The sequence below is a fragment of the Struthio camelus genome, chromosome 4 (genome assembly GCF_040807025.1).
Source record: "Struthio camelus isolate bStrCam1 chromosome 4, bStrCam1.hap1, whole genome shotgun sequence".
Lineage (NCBI taxonomy): Eukaryota > Metazoa > Chordata > Aves > Struthioniformes > Struthionidae > Struthio > Struthio camelus.
In genome coordinates this window covers 19,088,109-19,114,129 of record NC_090945.1, presented here as the reverse complement: position 1 = coordinate 19,114,129, position 26,021 = coordinate 19,088,109, and the positions used below count along the sequence as shown (strand labels likewise).

The 26,021-nt window shown below is 43.9% G+C and overlaps 1 protein-coding gene across 1 annotated transcript in view; it reads left to right on the top strand.

Moving 5' to 3' along the window:
- BBS12 (Bardet-Biedl syndrome 12) overlaps window positions 1–26,021 on the top strand; it is a 66,025-nt gene that overhangs the window by 13,151 nt on the left and 26,853 nt on the right. Inside the window, exons 6-12 of the mRNA XM_068941629.1 lie at window positions 2,919–6,255; window positions 6,759–6,965; window positions 7,404–7,579; window positions 11,673–11,870; window positions 16,000–16,174; window positions 19,242–19,355; window positions 20,347–20,478. The gene's annotated coding sequence lies outside the window, so the exon portion shown is untranslated. The remainder of the gene's footprint in view (window positions 1–2,918; window positions 6,256–6,758; window positions 6,966–7,403; window positions 7,580–11,672; window positions 11,871–15,999; window positions 16,175–19,241; window positions 19,356–20,346; window positions 20,479–26,021) is intronic.

Genomic DNA, 26,021 nt, shown 5'->3' with positions numbered 1-26,021 from the left:
CTATTGCTAGATCTAGTTCGGTGTTTTTAAGGATTGAACTGCACATACTTTCCCTTTTAGTTCTATTTTTTCATCAGTCCGTATTGAATTTTAAATTACGTTTTTGTATAAGTCTTTTATTCCTCTAATCCCATCCCTTAGACATGTTGGTTCTCCTTTGTACTCCTTTTCAGCTTCCCCTTGCATCCATGTTTCTGTCATTTGACTTTGTGCAAAGATGGAAAATGTCCCTTGACTGTGCTTTTTTTTCCCTTTGTGGTCTTTCTTTGCTGCTATGCCCCTTATAGCCATCTCTGGTGGCAGCATTTATTGGGTTCACTCTGGCTTCGAACCCCTTTGTTCCTGGGAAACCTCCAGTATCAAGACCACGATGTCTCAAGTCCAGCATCATTACAGCTTTAGTTCAGGTTTGCTATAGACTTTTAGCTGTTTCCATTTTCTCTACATAAAAAAGATCTCAGGAGACATTTTTCCTTCCTATGACAGAAGTGAAAAAGAAAGCTTAATGGAAAGCATTACAATTAGAGTGAGGGGCTTTACCTGAAAGCTTTTTTTCTTAAAAATTTTTTGACTAGGACTGCGGCACTTGTAAAATTAGCATTGCTTTTATGCGTTTTTTGTCAAAACCAATAAACTAGAAATACCAAATCTTTTGTGCTGACATTTTCACATCACAACTTTGAATGTATAATATTTCATTCTGAAGTCTTGTTTTCTTTAAAATAATTGTTAAGAACTGGGGGGAAAAAAACCTTTTGTAGTTCAATGCAGAACATTTAACCCCAAGTGGACTTTCTTTCCTTGACTCTCTCAAAAATTGCAGTGTATTTTGGGCCACTTCATTTATCTTCTGGAGAGTGGAAAAAATCGGTTGTTCGCTCTGCTTTAGGAGAGCAGGCTAACATTTAACAGTCATTTTCTGCACATTCTTTGATCTTTGTGATTCAATACGCGTGCCTGATAACTCTGAAACGCTTCTCTATTTGCTCTTTCTTTTTTTGCAGGTGGGAAACAACACCACAATTGCATAGAATGGGTAGTTGGTATTCCAGAAAATGAAGGCCAAAGAAGTATCTATTAAAACACACGTGGAAAAAATGGCTTTCAGCACGTATAAACTCTGAGATGAATCCTTGTCCTCTCTACTTCAGGCACAAAGGTTAAATGAGTTGATAAAAAAACAAGGGCAGTCAGCAAGCCTATGTGCCCATAGCAGAATTGCACAAGCACTTTAAGGCAGTCTCTAAGGGCCCAGGGTAACGCAGGCTGAAGAAAATGCTGGGGCTCGAAGGAGCCCAGGAAGCAGGGCCCTTTCCCGCTGCTGCTCGCTGCCTGGCGCTCGCCACGGCCGAGCCTGGCGCCGCTCCCAGGCCACGGCCCCGCTTTCCCCGGCGTGTTGCCCCTGCCATTAGTCCTCACTGTGACGTGCCAGCTGAAAGACTTGGGTAACTGTCACAAGGAGCTGCAGGCAGTCTGCCAGAGGCTTCCTTGTTAGCCCAGGGAAGAGCGAACAAATGCCCATCTGCTTAGCTGTGGGGAAATGGAGAAAAGATGATAGCCTGCTGCTGTGACAATGTTCATCTGCTTCCAGCAGGGCCAGAGCAATTTTCTTTGCGTTAGCAAACCAGACAAGAGAATTTAGATTTATCAGGTATTGTGAGAGGGAGCAATTTCCTTGACTTTTTTCCCTGACAGGAAGGTAAATCATGAGCTGCTGGAGTTTAAGCTCTGTCTTCGTATTATTTAATCTGATCCTTGAGGTTTAAAAAAAGACAAACTTAATCTTTTTATTTTCAAACATGAAGATAAGAATGCTCAGGAGGAGCCAATATTTAACGCAATAAGAAGTTGTCTTCTCATTTACGTAAAATATTCTCATGTGTTACATAACATCTTCCATAACTTAATGGAAGATGGCCTAATATGGGTTGATGAGGACTGCTGTGTCTTACTAGTTCTTTAGACCTACACAGCACTTCTTTGCCCATAGCAGAAATGGGGTAAAAGAGCCTTATGTAGCCATTTTTCAGTTCCCATTTTAACCATTCATTGGAAAGACCAGGTTAGGCGTGGGAAGCACAGTGAGCGCTGTGGCTGCTTCTTGCTCTAGACGTCTTCTGAAAACTCTCTATTCCTTGCTTTCCTGAAGGAGTGAAAGAGAGGACACGATATGGGGCACTCAGGGCTTGTTTAAGGGAAAGCCTGAAGCTCAGCTTTGTATTTCTTGAGGTTAAATATAGTGTAGTATCCCAGACTGAAATATGAGTCAAGACTTCTGTGAGAATGATGTTGGGCATTGGTACAAACAGGAACAGATCAGTGCAAAGAGGGGTATGTTATATTGCTATGAATCAGAGTGCACTGAACCCGCCCCTCCATCTTTTCTCAGTCCAGTACTGAGACAGCTTTTCAGGCCTGATTAGTCATTTGAGATAAGTGCAATAAATGTCAGAGAAACTAATACAAAAATAAACCACAGTAAACGTGAGGCATAGCTGCTCTCTAGTGGACTTGTGAATAGTGTCAGGAATGTAAGTAAAATTAACGTCCCCAGAAGGTAATCATGTAGATGCTTTGCTGAGAGAAAAAGATGAAGATTTCCTACACAATTTTGCTCAGCTACTGCTTTGTTTTCTTGCTCTTTCTCACCTCTTTACGTAGCTGGCTTATACTGGGATACTTCTCTGTAGAGAAGTAGCAAAATGCAACAGTGACTTAGAAAAAAAATCTGGCCGATGCTGTGGTGAGCAGTATTTCATTATGCATATGTCATAGTTTTATTTACAGGTGCCAGTCTTTCCATTTAGCATCACGCAAGAAAAGCAGCGTGTCTCAGAGATGAGGAAAACTGTTTTGTCAAAAAGGGTAAAAGTTGTTCAGAGTACAAGTACTTATTTCCTTATGTTAACGCTGTACAGAAAGGAAGCAGAGAAGTGAACTCCTGCTGTATGGAGGACCTCCGCTGTGCGTATGGAAGGGTAAGATGCCCTCAGGCTTACTCAGGAGAGAAACTACTGACTTCAGTGGGATCCAGGCTGAATGAAGTCAACGTGCCCATGCATAAACGCATGCACACAAGGGGACCTGCAGCAACCTGGTTGCCTGGCAGGGTCCGGGTCTGGGTACGGTACAGAGCAATGTTCCGCCTACACACGTGCCCAGGGGCACGGGGGTGAAGAGTGGCATTTCTGCTCCTGCCCTCTCCATCAGCTTTACTGGCTCAGTGCTTCGCCAGCTTTCTAGTTTGTGTCAAAGAATGCTCCCACGTCCACCCTCCTCAAATTAATGTATTGCCTGTATTAATTTTGTGGTGGCTGATCCCTAGAGGAATTTCAGAACAAATCCATCAGTTACATTACTTTACTACAGTAACTTAAGCAAAAATCACTATTAGATTTCATAAGCATGGCCCTGCAGTGTCTTAGAGACCAAGTAACCTAGGATGCAAACCGCTAATGGTTTATATGAGTGACTGAAAAAGTTAATCTTTGATATTATGAAAAAAATGTGTAGAGCAAAATAACCTGTACTCAACCCGGAGTCATTTTTATATATTTTGAAGAAGGTTTACGTAAGTTGTGCTCTATATTTCAAAAGCAGCTTTAGAAATAATCTGGACATCCCATTTCTTAGATTTCTAGTGAGATTATTGAGAAGAAGTATAAAGAAGTCTGGCAAAATATTGAAGAAGTGAAAAGAGTATCCTTTATAATAAGTCTTACACAACCTTGACCATTACTTAATACATCTGCCAGCTTTACCTATAATAACAGGCTATTGTGGTTTAGTGGTAAAAATACTGTATTTGGAATATTTCCCACCCCCCCCCCCCCAAATATCCAGAAAAATGAGTGATACAGAAAGAACAGAGTTGGCAAACGGCTCCTTTTGGTAACTGTCAGGTCCCTCCGAGGAAGGTGTTTCATGCTGCCTGGATCAAGTCCCTTAGCAAGATCCTTGCTTTGAGCTGATTTCTAGAATATGTAATAGTAGTTGTAAGTACCTGCTAAAATGGGAAATGAATGTTACGGTAAATGTATAGGCTGTATTGTAATCACTAAGAAAACTACCAGAACGCAAGGGAGGAAGACAGAAGGAAGAGTTGAGGCTGCTCTGCACAGATTCGTTACTGAAGTTTTGTTAGTCAGGAGAGGAAAAAGAAATCACTGTTAGCAGACACAGCACCCCATGCTGATTCACTTACATCAACAACAAACGTCCTTCATCGGTATAGCTCATTCTGCCTGTGAAATATGCTGGTGAAAGAATACATGCTGGTGAAAGAATTTGACTCTAGGTCCTTAGTCCGCTGTTGGAACAACATAGCTATACCAGCAAATCTGTTAATTATAAATGTGCCCACATTGTTTTGCTGTTGCCCAAGAATGAGCTGCCTGAGGTACAACTGGGGAGACTAGATGAAATTTCCCTATGACCGGTGCTATCAAAATCTCAGTCTAGCTTTTTTATTACTGGCCTTAACAGAAAACACAAGGGAAAAATGTCACTGGGCTCCCTTCTTACCCCTGCACTGCAGACGTACGTAAAGCATGGTTATGCGGCGTCACTGAACAGCCAGAACACGTGCATGACTAACTCCAGTGTTTCTTAAAGCACCAAGCTCTTTCCCACAAGGATTATTGATTTTCTGATCATATAAACCGTATTATTTCCCTTCTGGCAGGGAGACAATCTAGGATTTCTGATTGCTAATCCGTTGTTCCTTATGAATTTGTTGCATCTCCCACTGGGAAAAAGTGTGCCAGGTCCTTGGCCCATCAGGTACCTAGAAAGAGGTTAGTATTTAGCTCTGTACCTGAACAGAGGACCTAAGCTGTGAGAATCTGGAAGGGTTTTCACCACTGGAGCTGAGTAGAGGAATTAAATACCCTGCTTTTGGTCAGACTGAGAAAAGATCTCCTTACCATATTAGAAGTACAAAATTCGAATGTTACAGTCTGTATCCACACGTATGTGTTATTCATTTCACTTAATTGTAGCACTCTTTTATGCCCAGTTGCCAGAATTTTTATTGCGTCTGTTTTGTGCCCAAATTGTTAGTCTAGTGCTACTCCCCCTGGAGGTTGTGAAGACTTGGAATTTGTTCTGCTCGTACAGTGGCCGTTGCCCCTTCCGTGACGGGCATGTTTGTAGATGAGGAGTGTGTTTGTGGGGTGAAGGACAGGTCTTCAGTGCCACACAAACCTATTCCATAATATTGCAGTATATATCCCATTTCCAGCAGTTAACAGTCTTCCCTCTCGCCTAGTGGACGAGTTGTCATCTCTGAAACATGAGGAGTATCACGGCCATCGTGTACTGGCATGGCAAGGTGCACGATTACCTGCTCTGCCTGAGCTGCTGGTTCTCCCCAAGGACCGACACTCCAGGGAGCCGCTAAGGATTTTCCTTCCTGCCGGCGGCTGTCCCTCTTCCCCGGGGCACAGAGACTGTGCCAGCTGAGGCATGCCAACTGCCCGCTAATTAGGAAACCACCAGGCAAGAGCTGCCGTTAGAGATCTGAGGTGACAGCGTCCCAAATCTTAAAGGCACAAAAAGAAGGAGAAAGTTGCAGATAAAGACCTCTGCCTTCCCATTCGCCTCACTGTCACCAGTAGCATATTCCAGTCCTCCTGTGCGGTCACCACACTCTTCCCCATTGATAACAAAAGGCAATTCATTTTCCATTGATTTCAGCCTTGTAAGCCAATGCAATTCGTTTGCAATCATCTCGGCAGTGTTAAAGCAAGTAACTTCCCAAGTGCTTGCAAAAAGAGGACATGCTGAATAGGAAAATGTATGAGACTATTGCTAAACTAAAGAAAGATGCTTGGAAAACTGTATGCTCATGTTAGTATGGCCTGAATGATTCTGGATGGCTTATTATGAAAGAATGGGAAGTGAGTCTGACTTTTGTTACCCTTATTAACCACCAGATCTGTCCATTAGTTAGCGATATTGAGGCAACAAAAAGTGGTTTATATGAAAAGGACTCATGCTTGAAAAATAAAAGGAAGAAATGCTGTTTGTGTCCTAAGTGAACCTAATAGCCTCTTCTTCTGAAGAAAAACCATGTGAAAATGTGAAAATATGTCAGTCTGAACTGTGCAGAGGTCAAAATATATATTTGAAAACTAATATTTTCTATTTCCTTTTTATTCAGCTTCCTGTATGCTGAGCCCAGGTTGTTTATTCTTCTGAATGATGCAATGGGTTAACGGATAGTATGTGGGTTATCGGTCAGGAAATCTGAAGGTACAAGGACCATAACAGTACCTTATGTTTCACTTTGATTAAACTGGTGGAATTCTGTGTAAATGGAAAATTATGAAGGCGTATAGCCTTCATTTAATCAAGAGGATACAGTGGGAAGTAACTTAAAACATAAGGCGCCCTGTTCTCTCTTACTCGAAATAACGACATGCCTTGAAATCTTTCAATTCAAAATCAGTGCAGTCTTTGTACAAAAAACAAAATAGATACCCTTCCCAGCAAAGGCTGAAACTGGTGAGATGTAAGGGCTCAGGGGAAGGATTTGATGGATTTATTTAGGAACTGAGAAAAGACACTAGGAGGTGACCGTTCTCTAGTTTAGAGGTTACGGCTGAGTTTCCTCCTGGAGACAACTTTCTACGGCAAGCAACCTTTTGCATGAGAAAGCACATTACTGCTTTTGAAATCTAAGTAAATTAAAGATGTTTTAATTCAAATGTTTTTTTGAAGTAGCTCCCTTTTTTTTTTTCTTTTCTCCTTTACAGAAAGTGTGCAGCAATGCAGGGCAAGCTCCCCTTCAGAAGTAAAAGAGCTGGTGCTCAGGGAAGCTGCCCTCCATCCCCTGATCCCGGTGGCTGCAACAGGTGTGCTACCTGCACACGAGAGCAGGCAGAGCGTCCCTCGGGGCACCCACGCCACGCCAGGCATCGTCCAAACCTTCTCTCTGCTCAGTCTGCTCTGCTGCCCTCCAGGTGAGCTGCAACCTTCCCTGCGAGCAGCTTGCATACCCATCCCAAGGATGGGCAGGCAGGCAGGCAGGCATACCTGCAGTAGGCTCACTCCACTAGTTAACGATCACCATCCTACAACTTCATGATTCTGAATTATGTACCGATGCTAGGGAACACCTGCCCTTCATATCTTACGCAAAAATAATTATTACTGCATATGGACAACAAGCAGGAGATTTTCTTTGAGGTGGGTCTGATGTTCGTTGTGGTTTAACTGCTGTTGCTTGAATAAAGACGAAGAGTAAAGTTTCTAAAAAAAAAAGGCAGGGAGGGTAAGTACTCGGTTTACCCCACCTTAGCGTTGTGTGTTGGTGTTTTGAAACTAGGGTGGGGCGGTTTATATTTTGATAGACCATTATCTAGGAGGGAAGCAAATAACCTGAAGCTTCTACCTTTCAGATGCCTGTGATCTGAACAGTGTTTTGTTCCTCACTGACGATATCGTTGCTTATATGCTGCACCACTGTGCGTGAGGGCAGCTAGGAGTCGAGGAGGGTCATGTACAATGCAGGCGTCTGATGGTCATTCATTTGGCCTGGCTCAGGATGGAGTCACCAAGTATGGAGCAGCACCAGGTATTATTCTTCAGCTGACTTATTTTCTCCATATGCTCCATATTCCTGAGCAAGTCAGAAAGCAATCCTAGTAAATCCTACACAGAGCAGTAAAAGAGCAGCAAGAGGTTTAAAAATAATGGAAAACCTGTAGCAAGTAAATCTTGCACAGGCTGCTTATAATCATTGCTGCTTTATGCCCTAGGACTTCATAGGGTCCCTCAGTTACATAGGCAAACCTTTTGTGCCACTCCCCTGTGCGGTCGGAGGGACAAATGAGCTGTGTTCCCCTGTGAAGAGCCTTGAGTGAAAAATTTTACAGAAGAGCCTCAGTTTTACTATTTATATGGGCAGTCTTTTACAAGACTGAGGACTAGACCTAAATGAGCTGCACTTTGTCCAGGAAAGAGAGAAGGGTACTCTCCAGCTCCTTTCCAGAAGAACTGACTGGTACTGACAGAGGGCTCAGCCTGGCTTTCAGTGTACCGTACAGCAGAATAACCAGGGCTCTGAGTTATGTTAGCTACAGCAATCCTCTGGGCAGTACTGTAGTGCAAAGGGAGAGTGGAGCCAAGCCTGCTCTGCCCGCCCTTCTCAAGTAGCTTGCACACCTCGCTGTGCTGATTGCACATAGTCCACAAATTTGTCTCCAAGCTCTTTGCGTGGCCAGAGTGAAATCGGTCTTGGACCAGGCTCCCAACAGTTGGCTTGGAGTAGTGTAGATACCACATTAGTGCGAGAAAAGCAGCCCAGATCCCCCAGTGGTTAAATAATCCTCAGCTATCTGACTGGAGAACTGAACAACCACTGTATGAGTTTTGACTAAATGCAGTGCACGTTAACTGTTTCCCGGATGTTTTTGTCAGGAGTTTATGGACTGAGAGGTTTGACTCCTATTGTTAAGTTTACTGCTCACATGTGGGGTAAAAATGGAAATACTATATCCCACATACTTTCTTTTGATGCTGTTGTGCCTATTTGGGATAAGGATGCATCACTGGAAATATTTGGGCTATCAGACTTCAGGATAGGACTGGAGAGAACCTTGAGAGGTCACTTCCTCTTCCCCAGGTGTACTTTTCCTCTGTTTATTTTGAATAAATGGCAAGAACAGGCAATCTAAAGTGAGAAGCAGGGCTCACAACTATCCGGGAAATGCAGGAATGTCCTGCATGGGCCAGTGCTAGCAGAGGAAATGAGGGCTGCCCTGTGCCTTCCGCCCGCATCCTGCTCCCAAAGCCTGCGAGGTGCACTGGTATGAAGGTGCTCACATTATAAATGGCTGGAGGGAAAGAAAGGAACTATAGGTTAAGATATAAGGGACTTTTCTGATAGGAGGAAGCAATATCTTGATCCCTTTTTGTCTTGATCTCTTCTTGGAGAGTGTCTCTTCTTTTCTCTCCCCACAGTTTTCTTACCCCCTCCCCCGGATTTCTTCCATCTCTTTCTGCTCTCCCTTGTGTGAAGAAGACATCTTTACTTCTTGCTTTTCCTTTCTTATTCTTGCACTGGCAGCACCCTGGGCGCTCTCTGCCTCCCTGTCCATACCAAGCAGGTAAACGTCCTTGTTTGGATTGTGTGAGGGGGCAGTCATTTGCTGGGGAGTCTTGTGGCAGAGATAGCATCTTGCAAGATCACAAACATGATCTTCTCCACTCTGGGTCTCACCAGCTGAAATAAGAACAACAGCTGAGGGTCTCAGGTTGACAAAGCACATCTGATGCGCTTTATCACCTCAACATGTGGATGAGAGGAGTGAAGATGTGGTTACGGTGGGTGTCTTAGAGAAGACAAGGTGACACCAGAGAGGCAAAGCAGTGTCCCACGTGCTTTGTGCCTGGAAGAACAGCATGATGACTTGGGAGCCCTATTACAGGAGACGGTTGCCCATGGGAGCTGACGACTGGGCTTGATGACCAAAGAGGTTCTTCAAAATTTGGGCTCCTCAGTAAGATTTGCAAGCCGGCGGGCGAAGGCTGGCCTGGCACTTGGGTGACTGCAGAGCAGGGGAGAGGGGCCGAGGTCCCAGCAGGCGTGAGGCTTAACTGTCGTGGCTAGTTGGCCCCTGCCCTCCCAGTAGGTGTCACCTGCTTGCCCCCAGCTGGGCACAGTGGCTGCCCGTGTCCAGCCAAATCCCTGCCCGTCCGTCTTACCCTGTCCAGGAGGCATCATCCCTCACTCCCTCTGTCCAGCCCTCCCCTCTGCATCCCCATGGGGAAGTGTGGATCTTCGGGAATGGCCATTGCACCGCACAGCTGCCCTCTACTCCTTTGTATCCCTCCTGGCAAATTTAATTCTCCTGGGATGACTTCATCAAATAAGTCAGTTTACCCAAGGCTCTGAGAACTAAAAATACACGTGATATTTTTCTCCTAAATTCCTAGGTGGGAGGCATGTAAGTAAGTGACTTCAGTGCCTAGCGCATACCTCCTGTCGCAAGAAGCAGGACCTGCAGGTACTCTGCACCGGTAGGAATCTCTGGGGCATTAGTCACAGCTAGTGGCTGCCTGCACTGACTGCTCCAGCTGTCTGAGCAAGAAAATTGTGGTTTTCTTTCACCTTCCTTGCTAAGACTCTCAAAGCCGTGCTTCCCCATTTGGGGCAAGGCATATGCTCCCAAAGCTAGCTTATTCCTTTTATTAGCTGCTCTTTGAGCACCTCTGTTTCATCCTTGGCTTTGCGTTTCTGTCCCCGTGCGCTTTGGCCCGGGGAGGACTTCAGCCCCGGGCGCTCCCACTGTGTTGCACGCTGCCTCCACGGCCTCGCCGCATCCGCCTCTTCCTCCCCTCTCGCCCCAGCTCCCTGCCGCCCTGGTACATCTGTAACGTCACCAGCCGGCTGCTGCAGCAGCAGCAGCGTGCCTGCCCCACAAGCCCTGCGCAGCTCTGCCGGCTTCCCCCAGCTACCGAACGACTCCCAGAGGCCTCACTGTTTTTTAAAGCCCATGTCTTCCAGTTTCTCCTTTTCAGCTAATACTGACTGCTGCCATCCCTGCCTTCAGAATTCATTGCTTCTGTTTTAAAAGGTTGGATTTTCTTTACCTCGAGAAAGGCTTGTTCGTACAGCTCTGCCTTGCTGATTCTCCACTTATTCCTAAATCTCAGATGGAAAATGTTTCTTCCTTTCCCCTTACTTGTTTTTTTCTTCTGCTGGGACTGATTTAACTTGTTACTATTCTATGCTTCCAGCGTTGCTCAAAAGATGTTACAGAAAACAAAGTTGCATTGTATTGAAACAGAAAATAATTTCAGAATAGGATGAATCACCCTTTCTTCAACCCCCAGTTAAAAAAAAAAAAAAAAAAGATGATTCACTGTAGAAAGTCTATATGGGGCTTCTCAAATCCGTATTCTGGATTATTATCTGTGAGGCAATTCTGTGGTTGTCATTCTGGCAATGTGGTATCATTTTACTTTAAAATGGCCTAGCAGTTTTATTGATTCATTCTGGAAGATGGCTTTATTTCACTGATAAATTTGAAGGTTATTTTGGCTTATTTCATCAAGAATTCACAGCATATCTTGTATTTCAGACTACAGAGTATATTAGAAAAAGTAAGTAAATACATAATAAAATAGAACAAGTAACATAATAAAAATACAGCAAGCTGAAAACCAGTGAAAGAAAATCCTTCTTTACACAATGCACAGTCAACCTTTGGAAGTTTTTGCCTCAGTATAACCAGGAACGAGACCCTTGTGAGGTTCAAAACAATTAGGCACACTGATAAGGTCATCTCTGGTTAAATTAGATAAGCTAGATAAAAAGAAACCATTCAAACCCGGGGTGGGGGGGGGCAGTGATGGGGCTGCTCATGCTCCCTCTGCTGGGCTCTGGGCTGATTTTCAATTCTATTAGGCCGGATCCAGGCTTGCATTTCCCTTAGCCTGGGCAAATGCTATGTATATGTATGTAAGCATGTATGTATACGTGTGTGTATATTTTATTTTTAAATATTTTAGATCACAATAACAGGGTTTGTCACATAGCTATCTGGTGGATCAGGAATAAAGCATATCAACAGGGCAATAAGCTCACAGCAAATTGTGCCTAATTTAAATAAAAGCTGTAAGTACAGCATGTAAATACTCTTTATCTTGCATTTTCCTACCAGGTTTTTTTTTTTCCAAATTAACTCCCAAAAAACTGCAAAGTAACTAAGTATTGCTACAACGCGCAAGCAAAGGAACTGCAAAGTGGCGCATGCCTCCTCTGGAGCCCTGCGGCAGCCGGCAGCCTCCGCGGCACGTTCCCTGCGGGCTCAGCCCGGAGCATGGCACGCGGCTCCTCTGCCAGCCTCCAGGTCACGCAGGTTAGTGCGGCAGGTTAGTGCGGGAGGAAGTATGATTAAGAAGGTGATAAAAGTTAGCAAAGTGAGGACTGCAGTGAAGACCTATCGCTTACGAGGTGTGATAGGTATGTGCATGCTGTGGATTGCAGAAAAGAGGGCACATGAGGTCAAATGGCCTAGCTCGTCAATGTGTCAGCTTAGAAATTAAGCTGCTTTATGGTGAAGCCTTTTTATGAGTGACTTTTGATTCATATTTGTGAAGTTGGTGGGAGGGGGAACTAGCAGGAAGGAGGCAGCGCTGAGCGTGGCCAAGAGCACTGCTACTGACAAGGCAAACCTTCCTCGTCGGCCAAGGCACAACGGCAGCAATGGTGTGCAAAGAGATCTGCATGTGCACATAAAACGTATGCGTTGGTGATTTCCCCAGATATAGCCTTTGTTAGGACTGTCAGCCAATAAAACTGCCTTTTAACCTAATTTTCACAATCTGTACGCTTTATTCAAGTTACTTGTTGATGTACCTGTCGACCAATTTCCAGGTGTAGACTTCTCAAAGATATTCTTCTTAGTGTACTATGAGTAGCCTTATTTGTGTGGGAAAAAACCAAAATCTCTCAACTGTGGCTGAATTTCAAACTGAATATATCACCGAGAGAAAACCAGCTATGCATTTTTTTAATGTCTTTGGAGTTTTCTAATTCTGTGAGCTCTCACACCAATGAAGTACTAACTCTAAGGGGGAGAAAGAGAAGCCTTGATCCCATTTTAGAATGCAGTGCTAAATGAGAAGCTTTTGCCAGGCTTATGCATAAGAAAGTGAATTTTAACTGTGAGCACGACTTAGACCATGGTCAGCCTAGCAAGGATGTCAGCTACTTCCAGAGAGAAGTGGGGACTGTTGGGAAGATGAAACACTGACTGCGGATATCCTACTTTTGCCATGAAGAGACACAGCGCAGTCAAATGAGTATTTGCCATTACAGCCCTTCGCTGAGTTGTAGTAAGATGCATCGGGTAACTTCAGCTGCACACCCAGGTGCTGTGTCTCCGCTGATGAGTGCTTGCCGTGATTGTCATCTTCCTCCCTGCTGTTTGACCACTGTTAAAGATAGGGAACTGGATCTTTGGTTAGACTTGCTGTGACCGTTCTCATATGTAGGTTACGCTGAAGTGGTAGCTTCAAGTGAAGTGTAGTAATGCGTTAAACATCTCGAATTACACTGGATGTGCTCCTCCAGAGCCACCTCGGTCCATTCTGTTGCGGTGACGGCTGAGGGTTGGCGAGTCGGGTGGGAGATCTGTTCTGCCAAGAAAGGCTGGATCAGAGCTGAGGTTTCTGTCCTGGAACTGGCTCCTGAGGCTTCCCATAAAGGTACCATTTCTCTTTAGATAGCTACTGGTACTGCATCTTAACGACAACAATCATTTGCCAAAATCTGCTGCCAAACTTTCGAACTTTAATTTCCCAAGTAATTTTGTGCATCTTTCTGTTGCACTCTGTGATTTAATGTCTAAACTAAATGCGTTTGTGCTATTCCTGGAATGAGTATTTCAAAGTGCTCTTAGGTGGCATGCATATTCAGCGGAGGGCAACAGAGCCCAGAAAAAAACATGCTAAGGTGAACATAGACAGCAAACTTCCGATCTATTTACTCTACTGTAAAACAGAAAAAGTGGTAGATGTGATTTGTTACACAGAAGAGTGAACTAGTATGTTTTGTTCTGGGGCGTTTGCTGTCAGACTGGAGACGGATATACTGTAGAGAGTTCAAAACCAGCAGTAACAGCAGTAGTTACTCAGCTCGAAAAGAAATAGAGTGATGTCTCATAGAGGCTTCCACCCAGCTTCAGTCAGACTGACAAGATCCAGCAGCGCTTAACAAACCTTGATTCACTTACATCCCTAGGTCTTCCCAGCTACTGGAACAGAGAACTGCAGTTTCTGCCTGGGTGACAGCAGTTTTTCACGTGCACATCTGTGCCCCCTTCTAAGTGACAGGAGATCTGGGAGTATTCAGAAGCTGATAGTAAACAATTCTCTGTTTACAAGTATCAAAACTTGCACCTTCAAGAAACCCTGCTGGGGTTTGTGGTCACACATGCTAACACCTGGGCACATGCTGGCATCAGTTTGTTCGCTGTCAGTGTTTTCAAAATGCAAAGGTCGGTGAGCAAACTTGTGCCGCTTTGTGGAAGCGGGAGCATGCACATGTTCACGCATCATCTTTATAGGTGCCCAGGCCGTATCTTTTGTTTAGAAATTTACCCCTTTAGCAACGAATGATGGGTATGCTATGACTAAGTCTGAACGCTATACCTACCATCAAGAATATTAGGCATGAGAACAGCAATGAAGCAGTGATTTAAAAAGAACATTTGTGATCAAGGCAAGTATCATGAGGGATTTAATTGAAGACATTTTGTTTTAATGAAATGAAATATAAAAATCTAGGCTATTTTGCCTCACGTTTTGCAACCCCATATGCAAGGAGCTGCATCTTTTTATTCTGTCTCCGCTTTGCTCACAGATTTGATTTTTTGAGGATAAAATTTGCTCACGAATGTGTAGATGGACAATTTGCAAATCTGGCCTTAACTAAAGGCAAAGATAAACTTGCCCACCAAAGCAGTGTTCAGCCACGAGGGAGCTTTCCAGAAGCAGGTAAATCCCATACATCAAAGAAATCCAAAGACACCAAAAATTCTTATTAAAGCTTGCCTTAAAAATTATATTATTTCCTGCAAGTGTTTTCCTTCTGAAAACCTTGTCAGTAATGATTGCTTGGCTATTATTTCCACAACTGGAAATGGAATAAGAGAGGTTTTTACTTTATACCTTCAATATAGGTGAAGGTCAAATTTCACTGAGCAGACTAAGATTTAAAGATGCCCTGCATTTCCCAATTGCATTAAATAAAGCGATTTAATATAAATGAATGTAAAGCTAATACAAATTTACATTTCTGTGAATTTAAGACCTAGATGAATTAAAGTAAAGAATCTTAACGCTTACTAAGTAAAATGAATAGCAGCATTCACCACAAAATTTGGAAAGTTGCCTTGTTCTGTAATATCAACAAATTAATTCCTTTCCTTTGCATACATAATCGGGCTTAGGGTAGAAGCTTTCATTTCAGGCTAATTATTTCTATTAAATAGTTTGGAATACTTCAGTCTGTGATTTGATCTTTGTAGTTTGTTGTGATGCTGTTGTTCATATTACAGAGTTTTACTTTAGTATTTGTTCTTACAGCTCTGCCTATTGCTCCAAACGATGCCTATTCTTCAGTCAACTGTTGTAGCAATGATGATTTCTGCAATTAGTTTTGATACTCAGTATCTAAGCAGTTGGACAAAATATCAGAAAACGCTGGTGTGTGATTTATACACGGCAGTAAAAATGAGAGGGATGACAGAAGGTAGCCAGACCAATGCCAGCCATGTTCTTTGCCCTAAGGAATGACCCAACTAATTGGATAGATTCATAAATATTGCAGAAAAGTGTTGAAGAAAAATATCTTTATCCGCATGCTTGTGGAGTAACATTAAAACATGGCCAATCTTACCAAGTTTCACAATGAATAGTAAGCGGGAACTGAAAAAAACAAACTGTTGCCCAAACATTGTTACCGTAAATGTAAAGGAAAAGAAACACTGTAGGTGGGGATAGTAGTTCTGAGCCATTCCTTTGGTGTCTCATATGTAGCTGTCCCAAAAATCCCCAATAGGACTTCACCGTCAGAAATCTCCCGTTCTGCAGACTGCCTGTCTGTTCTTGCCTTGTTGGCCACAACCCCTAAGCACCTCTGATGACAAAATAAGAGTATCATTTGACGTATTTCACGTTTCCACTTCTGTTCAGTGATCTTTTTTCCTCCTGTCTGCGGTTGCTTAACCTTGATCCAGTCATTCAGGTGAGAACAGAGAAAAATGGAAACAAGTCTGTGTTTTTCCTCCCTGCGAGTCGAGACGCAACACGGGCTACTGTCTTAGCCTGGTCAGAGGTGGACTCAGAGGCCTTGAAGCTAAAGTGTTCTTAAAAAACAAAATGGTACTCTGAATTTGACTCAGCGGTAATGAAACCTTCTGCCAAAGGCAGTTTGTTTACTGACTGGCCACTGAAAATAGTGACTCTTGGATTTTCCCCTAGGTATGGCTTTTGAGCAATGGAGGAAATCATAGGGAAGCACCGTTTTGATGCCAAAGTCCAGAAGCTGTGATACCGCCGGCGATCAGCCCTATGTTTTACACAGTCTTCCTTTGCATGCTGTATAGCGGATGCGTTTACAGCTTGTTATTTGCAAGCTCTTCAGCTGCAGCGAAAGGTCAGTCCTAGCGGCGCAGGGAGCAAAGAGGCATGCTTTAGTCTAAAAGCTCGGCTGATCCTTCCAGCCTGCGGGCTGGCTTTGTAGCACTGACAGCTACGAATTAGGTGACTCAGTCCAGTGTGGTTACAGTTAGCCAAAAAACAGTAATGATAGTGGGATACAGGGTGGTGCAACCTCCCTCGTCCTGTTCAGCAAGTCGGTGCTTAAACTGACCGCTGCACTTTTCCTTTCACTGTCACAACACCCAGACCAGCCTGATAAGCTTTTGAGTGTCCAAATGTAATGGTGCTATCTGGAGCAACACTTTCAAAAGCGAGTCTTGGAAAATGCACGTGAAAATTGTCCTCTTCATTTAGACACCCAAATAAAGTGCCTGCCTTGAGAAACACCACTCTGAAAACCCCGGATTTTAGTGACTTTTTGCTAAGATCTGTGATCTATGTAGTTCTATAGATGACCTAGAATAAGAAGAGCTGAATTCTTGTTTTTAGAGATGGGAAAAATTTACCCTTTAGGGAGTACTCCACCATGCAGAAATATTTAGGTGCCTATGGGGAGGCTGTTTGCTTTTGCTTTGACAGTCATTTCCTCAGAGCTGCCCAGTGGAAACAGCCAGGCTGCAAAAGCAGCTGGAGGTGATCTGGGAGTTTTTTACATGAGGTGTTACTGGCCTTAGGCAAACAGGTTGGGGAGGTTAAATACGCGGCAGCACAGGTCTGCTGCAGGGTAGTAGCAGCCGGGGAATTTGTGGCACACCCAGCACTGCAAGTGACTGCTGTAGGCCCCAGCTGGAGAGTGTGAATTCGGGTTCTTCACGTTTGTTTTTGTATTGTTTCTTTTAGTGCCCGTTCAGCCAAAGGATCAGCTGTCTGCTTTTATTGTAGCTGCACTTCAGAAGAGTCAGAGCAGATTGCCTCGTGTCAGCAGATTTCCCTGGGAGTGTGCAGGGGCTTGGGACGGGGGTCATGCTTAATGTCTGGGAGGAACATGACAGGTCCCTGGCATCCCTTAGCATGGCCAGGGAAATTGTGTGGGCAGCTGAGGACGTCAGACGGGTTTTAGTTGCACGTTTTTACTGTTTCGTGTTGCGCAGAGTCTGACTGCATGTTTATATTGGTCAGAAGTGTGAATCATCAAGCATGAAAATACCATGCAAGCATTTGTGATTATCATTGTTATTACAAATACTACACTGCCCCAAGGACTCTAAATCTGTGTGTTAGTTTATAGGAAGAGCAGAGCCTGTCTTATCTCCACTAGGATTTCACCCTGAGTTAGTCAACTCCAATTAAGAATACTTCTTTTTTCACAAGGCAGGGCCTAAGTTCTGAAGCTATAGCTTTTACTAGAAGGGAATGGTATCTTTGAAATTGTTGGTTACAGAGGATTGCTATAGGACTAAGTCTGTGTGTTGATGGTTGGTCAAAGTTGACGAAAGAAGGGATTCTTAATCCCTTCTTTGTATCTGTAGGTATAACCTTGTAGTTTCCCAAATATAACCCTTTTCTGGTTGAATGATGAAGGGGGAAAATGCTTTGTTTATGAGGCATGTGAGAGGCAGGGGTCTAGCACTGTGTAATATAAAAGCTGGGACAAAATTACATTATGAAAAGGAAGATGTAGGAGACTATGAACTATTTTTATTATCAGAAAGATGCAGAAAGAATTTCCATACTGGGAAAAACCTGCCTATAAAGCCTAGAAATTAAATATTTGGAAGAAGTAACTGTCATCGGCACAACATCTTCATCCTCTCTTTTGGCAGCCCACGCAAGGAGAATAAAAATGGATAAACTGTATGGGGATCCGTCACTCTTAATCCAGAATATACATATCTGCACATGGAGTTATTCACAGAGATCTTAAATGGATTCAGATTCTACCCTTAGAAATACACGGAAGGAACATCCACTTAAACAAGGGCTAGAGTCTTCCCAAAACTAAACAAACGCTATTCTGTTGTCTTACCTCCTTCGTGTGCGTTCTCCCTCCAGATTCCTCATCCATGAAAGTGCAAATGTCAGGAAGGGAAAAAGGAAAAAATAATAATTAAGCCATTTGCCTGTATCAGTGATTTGAAGAGAAAAGCTCATGTCTGCAGCGCTGCATTTCTTTGGTATAGGAAGCGCATGGCTCTGCAAAGAGGCTTCTTAAAATAAAATATTTTCAGCCTACCCACTGGTTCTGCCTGTATGTTAGTACATCTGTTGGCTTGTGGGGGCTTCTCTTACTCAGAATTGAACTGAGACTGACATTAGCATTTGTTTACTACATATCTGATCAACCGTATGTAACCTTTGACAAAGTAGCTAGATGATTAGGAAGAAAAACAGCAATGCATTCATGGGGTAAGAACACGATTTTTAAGGATGATATAAGATGAAAAACATACACAGGTCATGAGCACACATGCTTACTGGAATGAAGTTCTATGGGAACCAGAAGAGGCTTGCTTTTTCAAGACAAAAGTTGATAAAAGTGGTACATGATATGGTGCCAAAAAACAATATGAAAAGAAAATAAAAAGCATCAGTACAACGAGATACGAACTCAGAAGTCTCCCGCTACAGACTGCATACTTTTCTGCCTAAATAGACTGTGCTTGATTCCTTTAAGTTCAAATTTGCAATATTGGTCTTCAAAATTCCTGACATTCTCATAAAATGGAAGATGTGCAGCAGAGGGCTCACAACATATCATATCAAATGAAGAGGAGTTAATCATTAAAGACCTACTGAGAAAACCTGGCTTCACCCTCAAGGCATGTTTTTCCTAAAAGCCCTACACCAGTTTCAGAGTGATTTATTTTAAACAAAAAAATAGGGCTTTTGCCTTCGGGGGGGGTGGGGTGGGGGGGGGCACATGAGTCTGAAGTGGGGAGTGCAGCCAGTGCTGGCTGAAGTGCCCGCTGTGACTTCTGCCCAGCGCTTTCTGTTTGCGGCTCTCACGGGCGGAAGGTTTTCATGCCAGGCAGCAGAGTGATTATCGCTATTATTGAACGTCAGTTACAGTAATTGATCCACTTCTGAGAATAAGAATATATACATATTTCTGATCATTACAGCTCTTTCACGGAGAGCCTTGAACACTTCCAGCTGCTGGAACAAGATTGTCATGTTTGTCTGAGGGAAAGAGGCACCCGTGCTTGCGTCGGGAAAGCGTCCTCAAACGCGGCCAGGTTACAGCTGAGAGAGTGCTGTCTTACTGGGGGGAGCCGGCTGGGCCTTCAGAATTAAAATCAAGACTTTCTCCTAGTATCCCCTTAATAATCTTTCCCTTAATATCCTTAGCAGAGGAAGTGGAGGTGTTAGTGAACGAGAGGTCCTGGGAGAGAGAGGGCGGGAGGGCAGATGCGATGGATTGGACAAGGCGGGAGCCGGGTGGTAAAGAGTGCTGGCAGGCTCCCGGTGGTGGGACCAGAAAGGGAGAAAAATGAGCCAAAATACAGGCAGTGGTGGAAAAGAGAAGGGAGCAGGGGAGGGCGGGAGGCACCCGTGCCCCTGAGGGCGGTGGCAGGGCAAGGCAGAGCTGGGCATCTGCCTCTCCCAAATAAATCCTGGTAGAAGCTTGTTCAGAGTTCAAAGTCCTGTACTCAAAGCTCAGAAATACCCTGGCAGCATTTCAGCTCCTTTCTGCGCGACGCTGGGCTGGTTTGCATCCTTCTCCCACGCCTTCGCCCTTGTGTCAGGACGAGGTGGTGGCTATGGCTTGTACTGTGAGCAAGGCCTTTACAAGTCCCCAGAAGCTTGCAAATTCTGAGCCAGACTCCCTCAAAAGAGTGGATGTTTGGGGAGGGGGGGATTGTACTTTATTTTTTGGCTGTGTAACCCCCGCTTGCAAGCTTATGTTTGTTTGCGTGCGTGTTTGTGTAAGACATTACAGAGTGTTAACTTTTTGGCCATTAAACTCTGGCTATCTGTCTGTCCAGTGGTGTGGGGCTTCCAGCTTCTCCCTTGATGACCAAATCCAAAGTCAGCCTGTGTCCTCTCACCCCTTCCCACCTGTTCTTCATCCAACAATTAATTCTGCCCCTAATTTGCTTATCTGCCCCTCACCCATCCCCCACCCACCCAGGTGCTCCCTGGGTTCCTCCTCCACCCCTTCCACCTGGTGGGTCCTTACATACCTGCTCTATCAGGATGCTCACAACAGTCTTTTTGCCCGCGCAGGCCCCCGCCTCCAGCTCATGAACAGTACGTGATGCTTAGCAAGCTGTAAGGACCAAGGTTGACTGACTGGGAGTTGGATGTTGCACGTTTTCTGGATGTTCACCTTAGACGGTCTGAGACCCTGACAAAGAGGTGAGTGCTAGCAATATGTCAGAAAGCTGTGTCCTGTGCTAAGTATTGGTACAAAATACTAGATGCTCAGAAAGAGTAGGCTCTGAGCATGTAAAATTCACTGATGTTTTTGATTATCTTGCTTGTATTCTCACTCTGTGCTTCATGTCATGAGTGAAATAGGGAAATAATGCTGTGCTGCTTTTTGGCTGCTTGAAGGTTAAACGTATTGATGTTTGTGAGGAACGAGGAGCTTTGAGTGCTCCATAAAAAAGCAATGAGGCCTCTCGTACGAGAACGTGTGCTGGATTTACATGGTACAACAAATAACAGAAAGAATGAGAAAGGTCAATAAATTGAGCTCTTTTTCCTGTCAGTAACAGCAATGCTGTAGAAAAACGTGTAAGGATGTGCAGTTACAAAATAACTGTTGAATTCAGCAGGGGACTGAATTAAGGTTGGACGGTCAAAAACAATTTTGGCTTTTCTTAACTGTGAAAGCTTGACTTTGCAGGCCTGCTGTTCTTCCCTGGCAATATTCTTGTGCCTCCAAAGAGCTCTTGACTCTGAAGTCAGGAGATTAGTTATCCGTGCTGTTCCCAAATTTGGGGGAAGAATTTATTTTTACTTTTATTTTTTGAGATGCCTGTTTTATTCTAAAAATAAAATGTTATTCTCTTACATAAAACCTATCTTAAGCCATAGCATGAGATAGGTCAAAATTGGAAGTATGTTACTAAAACTCTGTTTTCTTTCACTCTAGATATTCACAAGGCCTGTCCCAAAAATCATACCTATGGGGGGGAGAGCAGGGAGAAACTAATTATTCTGTTCAACTTCTGCAATTCCTGTCAGAGAGTTCTCAGTTTTCATTAACAGCTCCTTTGAACTGACTAAAGCAAAACTCAAAGCATCATGCTGACCTCCCGGGTCTGGGAGCTCTGAAACAAAAGCTGTCCTGTTCAACGGTAGAGAAAATCTTGCATTTGTGGCTTCCGTTCATTGCGGAAAAAAAAAAAAAAACATCCAAATACATTGCACGGCATTGCTACAGAAATGTCTTTTTAATGAACCAAACAGATTCTGCTCCTACTGAAGTTCTATTGCATCTCTGGATTTTGTTTCACAAACCATTCAGTGTGGAAAAAACTAACCTCACTGCAGGGAGAGCCACAGGCAAACTTATGATGTGTGCCTGCACAGTCCTTTTCTCTACAAACTCTATTCCCTTGGATTAGTTTTTCACCATTAACCTCTGTTTTCCTCCCATCTTCTCTTGTTTCATACCTGAGCAAGTGTTGTTTTTTTTTTTTTTTTTTTTTTTTTTTTTTTTTTTTTAAGATAGGGATGAACAGGAGGTCCTGAAACAATTTCTGGGAAGTTTCTCTGTAGAAAAGCGTTCCTGAGCCACGTATATAGTCTCTTGGTTGAAGCAGACTTGCTCTCTGCCAAAATAATCCCTCAGATGCACTTCTGCAGCCACAATTTCTGACTAAAATAAGTAGCCAAGCATGAATGAACTGTGCTAGCTCCATGATAGTACCAACACGGTCATATTGGTCCTCATTCTGTTGTATTTGCCGTTATGCCATAGAAGTTGCATTTGACCACAAGTGCTATGATATGATTATATTATCAAGCATTCATAAACAGTTGCACAAACTGTTGTATTTTCAGCCAATAAATAGCAAATTATCACTGAAAGAGTGTTGCAAACAATACAAATATCAATAAAGGAAGAACATAAAGTCATAAGGTGGTATGGTATGCCTTGTCTTAGCTCCATGATTTACATATTGTAATTAATTAATTTCTTCATCAGCAGACCAGATGACGTATGTTATCAAGGGGTTCTATCTTTTGCATATTAATAAGAGACTTACTTAAAATAAATTTAAAAGGAAGTAAAGAGCATTAGTGGAAAATTAACAAGAAAACCCACGTTATTCTGTGTGCCTGCAAACTTCACTAGATATCCAATGAGCTTCTGAGTCACTAATGCCATAGATGTCAGTTGTCAGGCTGAAAAAGGACTGAGGCTGCATGTTAGTGTTTAAAAGGTCAAATGGAAAGCTTATCAACCAAAATGAATTTACTACGCAAGTGTGCGTCGCTGGCCTGGGCCAATAGATCAAATGATTGTGTGTAGCTTTGTGCGTAGTCATTAGAAGTACTTTGAGCAAAAACCCACTCCCTATCCCTTTCCTTTAATACATTAAGCCAAACTTTTTATTGCACCTGAGTGGAGAAAGCTGTCAGTTTGTTATAGATGAATAAAGCAGAAAGTGGGCGTGCCACTGAAGTTGCTCAGGAAAGAGTTGAATAGTACCAGAAAGTCACCCCACTTGCTAATGGATTGCAAGCCAGTCCCTGAAGTCGTATTACTGCTGTTAGTTTCAGGGAAAAAAAACCACTATTTACCTGTTGTTTTGCTTGTGTGTCTCCAAGTTTTAGCATAAACTGTAGTATCCCTAAGAAACCATGGAGGGTGCAGTATTCATTAGCTCCTGTTTGGTGTTTCATTCTGATTTGAAAGCTTTTCATTCAGCTGAAAAGTCATGCTAGTGTGAGGCTTTGTGGAAACCAGCCTTGTCTTGTGAATGATTCAGTGCAGATCCCTGGGCTAAGGTGGGCAGATGATGCATTTGCAGTTAGTAATTCAGCAGATCAGATAGACCAGCTCTCTTCTCTTACCCTGAAGATATCCTAAATGAGTTACACGCAAGTGAGCTGGGCTGAACCTGTTTTCACCAGACTCGGTAGGAGAGCTCCATGTCTTGCCTTGGCTAGCAGGAAAGCATTTTTCCTTCTTCAGGCTGGCAGGGCTGGAGGAAGCCTCTTCTGGGAAGCGCTCAGCTCCCAAACCGGGGATGAGTCCTTTGCAGGTTTGTAAAATCTTCCACGAGAAGCAGAGAGGAGTTGGGGCCAGTGGGAAGAATGGGAGTGATGTAAAATCTCATGAAAAGCCACAACCAGGAGCTTCATCCCAGTCCCTCTCCCGAGAGAGAGGGCTGGAAGCTCACCCCGGGGCAGACATGCAGGACTGGGGAGGTCTTGCTGGAGAAGCCTGTCTCAAAGGGGGTCACCCAAAGTGGGGGAGATGTGTCTAAACATGCAGAAAGTATTTCCCTTGTTTGAAAATGGTTTATAACTTAATGTCATAAAGTTTTGGATGTTGGTAGGGATTAGGATTCAGGATGTGCTCACGTGACTGTGGCAGTTCCCCACTTCTTTTGTCCAGTACTTCCCCTATATTCCAGTTTTCACTCTGAACCTTGCAGCCTTTCTCCATTGCTCTCTGGTGTCTCTCCTTTGTGACTTGAAGTGATCTGTAGTGTTGTTCTTCAGCTTAAGGTAAAAATTCACCCAAGTCTGTGTTACAAGACGGTTAGACTTCAGTTTTTAACCTTTGAAAAGGAAATTCTCAAAAGTCTCAAAGAGACTTACCATCAGAAGTCATACTGAGAGTCAGTGGGACTACTGCTTCTGAATCCTGTAAGTGCTTTTTAAATGCTTCTCCTTCCCTGGTGACCATGACTGACTTTGTGCCTTTTGGGGGAAACAGTTTTGAATGCAGGGGCTATGTACATTTTGAGGTAAGTATTGAGTTATGAGAGCATGGACTCTGAAGAACAAACATATCAACTTTTATTAAAAACAGCTGGTAGAAAAGGGGGTATATGGGCAGAAACTGGTAATCAGGAGCCCAGTGTGCCTGTAGTGATTAAAAAGTGATATCCTACCAATACACGGAGGTACAGGAGACCTGGTAATTTTTAAGTTCTGCTTCTGACAACTGGTGACTATTTTGACCATTGTTCTAACCGTCCTCTTGACGTTTGCTTTACTCCTGTTACAGAGTAAAAGCCTTTTAAAAGGGGAAAAACTCAAACACAGCTGATTTTGATGTAAGTTCAGATTAACATCGCTGCCTGTATTAGACCATGGTCCCCCAGGGTCAAGCTAACATCCTTATGTGGCATGAAATCACTGCACCACTATGGATTCTGCCCTTGCTCTGATCAGTGCCGTCTGGGACGAGCTGCCTCTGCTTGGCTGCCCAGCCTATCGCAGGAGGGGCTTCAGTTCAGCCATCTCTTGCCTAAGGCTGGGTGTTACATGAGGTCACTTCACATGCGTCTATGCAGAGTTTCTTCCTGAGTGCTTATTTAGCTGTGCACCACATGATGGCCGAATCCTCTGCCGTAATGATCTGGTCAGTGGGACACACATGCGCATGCTGGTTGCTCTGATCGTACTGTAGCTGAATTAAACAAAGTACTTGCACTGCAGCCCCCTGAGGGGTCCATGTAACGTCAGTTCAGTAGTTATTGTGTCTGGTCAGCTTGCCCCTGCAAAGGACACAGGTGAAAGCCTCCAGAGTTACTCTGAGAGTTTGTATTACTTTAAGCTCACCTGTTCAAAATAACATGATTTTTAAAATTGGTGCAAATCTGTATGTAGCAGAGAAGACATGAAACAGCTGACAGTGCAGGAGGAGATGCAGAATGAGGTGGGGAAGAGAGCTGGCCTTATTGAGCTGCAGCTGGTGAGCTGAGCATAGAGGTGCAAATGGGCAGGGGAGCTGCTGGCTTCAGGGCTGGGATTTGGCCAGGATGGCCAGCCCACTCGGAGTGGGAGGGATCCCTGAGTGAGCAGGATCCTCTGAAACGCAGTGCTGTTGAGGCAGGAATGATTCTTAGACACTGTTATGGCAAAGTCAATGAGAAAGGTGTATGGCAGTGGGCTAACAGAGAATAGTCTGGTAATAGTCTGTTTCTGGGGAGAAGACTTACGAAGCAATAGGGAAGGTGGCTTTAGGTTAGTGTGGCTTTGAGGATACACACGCACAGTCGCTGTTTAACAGTCAGGTGAGCAAAGGGACCATGACCAAGTAAGCAGGAGGAATTGGCAGCCCTGCTTTATACCCCCTCTGCCTTGCCAAAAGCACAGCAACTCCCTGATGTGATACTTCTCTGCAGTTTGCTATGATAAGTTTTTCTCAAGGCGCGCTAATACATAGCATATGAATTACTGTAGCTGCTGTCTGCACCTCTTTCCAGCTCCCTGCTGGCTGCAGCCCAGCCTTCCCAAGGCAAGGAAGAAAAGTGATGCCCTTCCCATCCTGCCTGCTGGGTTGTGATGCTCAGAAAAGGATCTTAAAGTTCTCGTGAGTGCATTGCGGTGTGTCGAGTTAGTCACAGCACTGTGGTTACTAACAGCTCCCCATTGCTAACCTCAGGAAGGTACAGGAAGCACAGTGAAGTACGTGACCCGGTGTGAGACAATAAGAGGGCTCTTGCATTGTGGCCATACCAAACACTTGCTAGGTCAGTGTTGCATCAGTAAGCCTCAAAAGAGGGGGAGGGGGAAAAAAAAAAAAAGCTTAATGTTTGTCTGCGACTCTTCCAGTCCAACAGTGATTAATACAGTGTTTTGTAAGCTCAGGTTCAGCACAACTAACACATCTTCATATTTACCTCTAGTATTTTTGCATTGCAGTTCACAGGTGAAGAAGGGAATGGGAGATTCTGGGCCATTCTGCAGAGAGGTGGAGCAAGCCT